Here is a 6,530-nt window from a genome sequence, read left to right as displayed (position 1 = left end):
GTGTGATTATATTTTATATCACCATCCCCTTTCCCCCACTACAAGATTCATTATGGCTAGAAAAACATCAGTTTTGCTCACCATAGCCTCTTAAATGTCCAGCACAGTGACTGGAACATAGAAAAATTGGAAAACAACATTTTCTGAGTCAATGACTAAATGAACAAATATAAAGACTGCATGCAAAAAATATGTTTACTGCAACCCTGAGTCATAAAATGATTAAAAAGCCAACAGTCAGCTTTTATAGATCCAAGGTTGGCCAAAACCCAACTGGAGGAGAAATGCTTTCCAATCATCTTTGTTAAGGGGATTTTTTAGCCGGACAATTATGTTCCCTTGTTCTCCTTTCAGCAAACAGGTTTCAGAAGGGAGGTGCATTTCCAAGATGTTTGCCAATTTTATAGATGGATTTTTTTTTCTAGATCTGATGAGTGAATTCTGAGTTTTTAAAAAAGAAAAAGTGGTTCAAATAGAGAGAGTTTTAGCCCACTGAAGCATTTGTTTATTGTGATGTTTTTTCTTAATTGCTTTGAGAAAAATAAAGACCTTTATCATATAATTGGAGTGATGTACCCCATCAGTGTCATATGGGTGTCAGTCGCAAATGTACCTGCAAGCTTTTTGAGACGGGACTCAAAATCCTCATTGTTTCCTTTATTTTTATTATTATTTTTTATGTAGCATGAACCAAATTGCCCACTTCCCCCACACACATGTTATTTTGAAGCACTGTCCATGCTCAGCACAAATTCCATATATTAACTGCAATGTTCATATAACACACCAAAACAGGGGTCACTGATCTCTCTGTAAAGAGAAGTGCAAATACCAAAATGGTCTTCTTTAGGGGATGGAAAAAGCATTTTCATGCACACATTTGGCATTACATAGAAACTACCTTCCCCAAGCATATACATTTTTCTCTCTTTTTTTCATCTTATTTATGTTATTCTGAGGGCCTTGGATTCATCGATTTTTACTAGTCTATGCCAGTGTTTTCCAACTGGTGCTTTATCTAAAGTAATGTCTTATCTCCTTTTTTGACAGGCTTCATGGTAAAGCCAGAGATTCAGTGAAAACCATTCATTCATCCCTTTGTTCAGCTGTTCGTTCATTCATCTGTTTGTTCAAATATTTGTTCACGTAGTCAAGAAAACTTGATTTAAAACCTAACACTTGTCAGGTATGGTGCCAGGCTTAGCATAGTGGTACCATGGCTCAAGATGTCCTTCATTTAACCTGGATGACGTTGATGGAGGTCTTCCTCACACAGTTGGCAGACACTGTGGTCCTTGTAGGGTTGGTTATTACCTCAATGCATCTCTCCTTTTTATACCAAAGCCTTGCATTAGGGATGCAGAAATGAATAAACTGGATGGTCTGACATCGGGTGGAAAAGGCAGGCAAGTCAACAGTCACAGCTCAATGTGGCATGTGTGAAGATGGGGCTGAGCGTAGGTGTGTGTGTGTGAGAGTGTAGGTAAAGGGCACCCCTCCCATGCTGAGGATGTAGGGGTGGAAAAGGAAGGTGACATCTGAACTCAGCACCGTCAGACAAGTATGAGTGAATGTGGTGAAGGGAGAAAAAAGGGAATTTAAGACAGGGGATCAGGTATATCTGGATTTCCACAAGTTTTTTTTTTTTTTAAATATTTATTCAGCATCATGATCAGACTATTACATTTAGCAATCAACAGCATGGATGCAAAAAAAACAAAAAAACAAAAAAACAAAAAAAACTACACTAAAACCCTGTGTTGGAATGCTGTACACTTTCCTCAGAACAGAAACTAAAATAACCTGTTATACAATTAGTCACAAATACAGTCCTTGAGGTTTTTTTACCCATACACATGAGTATTGTCTAAAGCATGTCTTCCTTGAATCAGCTAGGCCCTGCCACCACTGTGATTGGCTGAGTTCACAAATCTGTTGCAACCTGTGGCTTCCTTGTCACTTCTTGGCTCTCCTCTCCTGCTAAGCTTTGTTTCCTGGCAGTAATTAAAACCTTCTGCCACTCCCATAGTTGCTGCTGCTGCTGGAACTGCAATAGCCGCCTTGGTTTCGTGGTTTGGCAAAGTATTGGCCTCCACCACCATAGGGGCCAGAACCTCTGCTTCCAAAGTTTCCTCCTTTCATGGGTCCAAAATTTGAAGATTGATTGTTGTAATTGCCAAAATCATTGTAGCTTCTGACACCTCCAAAATTACTTCCACTACCACTACCAAAGCTGCCTCTGCCTCCTCCATTGTTATAGCTGTCATAGTTTCTGCTCCTTCCATAGCCACTGCCCTGGTTTCCATAACCCTGTCCATCACTTCCATAGCCTCTGTTTCCTCCAGAGTAACCAGGGCCACCTCCTCTATAACCACCATCATTATAGCCATCCCCACTGCCACCATATCCACCTCCATCACAGCTGCCACCAAAGCCACCTTGAGCACCGAAGTCTCCTTCACAACCAAAGTTGTCATTCCCACAAAAATCACCTCAGTGACCACCACCAAAATTTCCAGAACCACTTCGACCTCTTTGGCTGGATGAAGCACTAGCCATCTCTTGCTTTGAAAGGGCTTTCCTTACTTCACAGTTATGGCCATTCACTGTGCGGTATTTCTGAATGACAATCTTGTCTATAGAGTCATGGTCATCAAAAGTTACAAAAGCAAAGCCTCTCTTTTTGCCACTGCCTTGGTCTATCGTGATTTCAATCACTTCAATTTTTCCCAAATGTTCAAAATAATCTCTTAGGTGATGTTCTTCAGTGTCTTCTTTAATGCCACCAGCAAAAATCTTTTTCATTGTTAAGTGGGCACCAGGTCTTTGAGAATCTTCTCTTGAGACGGCCCTCTTTGGTTCCACAACTCTTCCATCCACCTTGTGTGGCCTTGCATTCATGGTTGTGTCTACCTCCTTCACAATGGCATATGTGACAAACCCAAAGCCTCTGGAGCACTTGGTGTTTGGATCCCTCATTACCACACAGTCTATGAGCATTCCCCTTTGCTCAAAATGGCTCCTCAGACTCTCACTGGTTGTTCCAAAGCTGAAAACTCTGATGAAGAGCTTCCACAGCTGTTGGGACTCTTTGGGAGACTCTGACTTAGACATGACAGCGGTAGACGGGGGAGAATTTAACAATGCTTACTTGGTGGCATCCACAGGCAGAAAGCAGAACACTATTCCTTTAAGAAGTAGCATTGCTGCCCTGGATCCATCATGTCCCTCGATGCCAGGTCTTAAAAGCCCCAGTTCTTTCTTTCCTTTTAGGGGCTTAGTCTAGTAGAATGCTTGGCAAGGACTGAAAGTCAATTCTAGGTTTTCCAATAGGACTTACGGCAATTTTATCCCGTATGTGCATTGTGCATGCCCATTATTTTATATAGAACTATAGATATGATCAATAGTTTCAAGTCATTTAGACATTATTATTTTAGTTGGAGTTTTTTTTTTAATACAGCTGTAGGCTGCCTTTTATTTTTTATTTTTTTAACATCTTTATTGGAGTATAATTGCTTTACAAAGGTGTGTTAGTTTCTGCTTTATAACAAAGTGAATCAGTTATACATATACATATGTTCCCATATCTCTTCCCTCTTGCATCTCCCTCTCTCTCACTCTCCCTATCCCACCCCTCTAGGTGGTCACAATGCACTGAGCTGATCTCCCTGTGCTATGCGGCTGCTTCCTGCTAGCTATCTATTTTATGTTTGGTAGTGTATATATACCCATGCCATTCTCTCACTTTGTCACAGATTACCCTTCCCCCTCCCCATATCCTCAAGTCCATTCTCTAGTAGGTCTGTGTCTTTATTCCCATCTTACCCCTAGGTTCTTCATGACATTATTTTTTTCTTAGACTCCATATATATGTGTTAGTATATGGTATTTGTCTTTCTCTTTCTGACTTACTTCACTCTGTATGACAGACTCTAGGTCCATCCACCTCACTACAGATAACTCAATTTCATTTCTTTTTAGGGTTGAGTAATATTCCATTGTATATATGTGTCACATCTTCTGTAACCATTACTCCAATGATGAACACTTAGGTTGCTTCCATCTCCTGGCTATTGTAAATAGAGCTGCAATGAACATTTTGGTACATGACTCTTTTTGAATTATGGTTTTCTCAGGGTATATGCCCAGTAGTGGGATTGCTGGATCATATGGTAGTTCTATTTGTAGTTCTTTAAGGAACCTCCATACTGTTCTCCATAGTGGCTGTACCAATTCACATTCCAACCAGCAGTGCAAGAGTGTTCCCTTTTCTCCACACCTTCTCCAGCATTTATTGTTTCTAGATTTTTTGATGATGGCCATTCTGACTGGTGTGAGATGATATCTCAATGTAGTTTTGATTTACATTTCTCTAATGATTAATGACGTCGACCATTCTTTCATGTGTCTGTTGGCAATCTGTATATCTTCTTTGGAAAAATGTCTATTTAGGTCTTCTGCCCATTTTTGGATTGGGTTGTTTGTTTTTTTGTTATTGAGCTGCATGAGCTGCTTGTAAATTTTGGAGATTAATCCTTTGTCAGTTGCTTCATTTGCAAATATTTTCTCCCATTCTGAGGGTTGTCTTTTGGTCTTGTTTATGGTTTCCTTTGCTGTGCAAAAGCTTTTAAGTTTCATTAGGTCCCATTTGTTTATTTTTGTTTTTATTTCCATTTCTCTAGGAGGTGGGTCAAAAGAGATCTTGCTGTGATTTATGTCATAGAGTGTTCTGCCTATGTTTTCCTCTAAGAGTTTGATAGTTTCTGGCCTTACATTTGGGTCTTTAATCCATTTTGAGCTTATTTTTGTGTATGATGTTAGGGAGTGTTCTAATCTCATGCTTTTACATGTACCTGTTCAGTTTACCCAGCACCACTTACTGAAGAGGTTGTCCTTTCTCCACTGTACATTCCTACCTCCTTTATCAAAGATAAGGTGACCATATGTGCGTGGGTTTATCTCTGGGCTTTCTATCCTGTTGCATTGATCTATCTTTCTGATTTTGTGCCAGTACCATACAGTATTGATTACTGTAGCTTTGTAGTATAGTCTGAAGTCAGGGAGCCTGATTCCTTCAGCTCCATTTTTCATTCTCAAGATTGCTTTGGCTATTCAGGGTCTTTTGTGTTTCCATACAAATTGTGAAATTTTTTGTTCTAGTTCTGTGAAAAATGCCAGTGGTAGTTTGATAGGGATTGCATTGAATCTGTAGATTGCTTTTGGTAGTAGAGTCATTTTTACAATGTTGATTCTTCCAATCCAAGAACACGGTATATATTTCCACCCATTTGTATCATCTTTAATTTCTTTCATCATTGTCTTACAATTTTCTGCATACAGGTCTTTTGTCTCCTTAGGTAGGTTTATACCTAGATATTTTATTCTTCTTGTTACAATGGTAAATGTGAGTGTTTTCTTAAATTCACTTTCAGATTTTTCATCATTAGTGTATAGGAATGCTAGAGATTTCTGTTCCTTAATTTTGTGTCCTGCTACATTACCAAATTCATTGATTAGCTCTAGTAGTGCTCTGGTAGCATCTTTAGGATTCTCTATGTATAGTATCATATCATCTGCAAACAGTGACAGCTTTACTTCTTCTTTTCAAAGTTTGATTCCTTTTATTTCCTTTTCTTCTCTGATTGCTGTGGCTAAAACTTCCAAAACGATGTTGAAAAAGAGTGGTGAGAGTGGGCAACCTTGTCTTGTTCCTCATCTTAGTGGAAATGCTTTCAGTTTTTCACCATTGAGAATGATGTTGGCTGTGGATTTGTCACATATGGCCTTTATTATGTTGACGAACGTTCCCTCTATGCCTACTTGCTGCAGGGTTTTTATCATAAATAGGTGTTGAATTTTGTCGAAAGCTTTCTCTGAATCTGTTGAGATTATCATATGGTTTTTCTCCTTCAATTTGTTAATATGGTGTATCACATTGATTGATTTGCATATATTGAAGAAACCTTGCATTCCTGGAATAAACCCCACTTGATCATGGTGTATGATCATTTTAATGTGCTGTTGGATTCTGTTTGCTAGTATTTTGTTGAGGATTTTTGTATCTATGTTCATCAGTGATTTTGGCCTGTAGTTTTCTTTCTTTGTGACATCTTTGTCTGGTTTAGGTATCAGGGTGATGGTGGCCTCATAGAATGCATTTGGGACTGTTCCTCCTTCTGCTATATTGTGGAAGAATTTGAGAAGGATAAGTGTTAGGTCTTCTCTAAATGTTTGACAGAATTTGCCTGTGAAGCCATCTGGTCCTGACCTTTTGTTTGTCGGAAGATTTTTAATCACAGTCTCAATTTCAGTGCTTGTGATTGGTCTGCTTATATTTACTATATCTTCCTGCTTCAGCCTCAGAATGTTGTGCTTTTCTAAGAATTTGTCCGTTTCTTCCAGGTTGTCCATTTTATTGACATATAGTTGCTTGTAGTAATCTCTCATGATCCTTTGTATTTCTGCAGTGTCAGTTGTTACGTCTCCTTTTTCATTTCTACTTCTATTGATTTGAGTCTTCTCCTTTT

At 39.0% G+C, this 6,530-nt stretch overlaps 1 pseudogene; it reads right to left on the bottom strand.

Annotated features, from left to right (window-relative positions):
* Positions 1 to 2,004: 2,004 nt before the first annotated feature.
* Positions 2,005 to 3,114, bottom strand: LOC136123549 (heterogeneous nuclear ribonucleoprotein A1 pseudogene; annotated as a pseudogene).
* Between the last annotated feature and the right edge of the window lie 3,416 nt (positions 3,115 to 6,530).

Source organism: Phocoena phocoena, chromosome 5 (genome assembly GCF_963924675.1).
Source record: "Phocoena phocoena chromosome 5, mPhoPho1.1, whole genome shotgun sequence".
Taxonomy (NCBI): domain Eukaryota; kingdom Metazoa; phylum Chordata; class Mammalia; order Artiodactyla; family Phocoenidae; genus Phocoena; species Phocoena phocoena.
The sequence above is the reverse complement of the archived record's forward strand: the minus strand, read 5'-3'. Positions and strand labels throughout refer to the sequence as shown.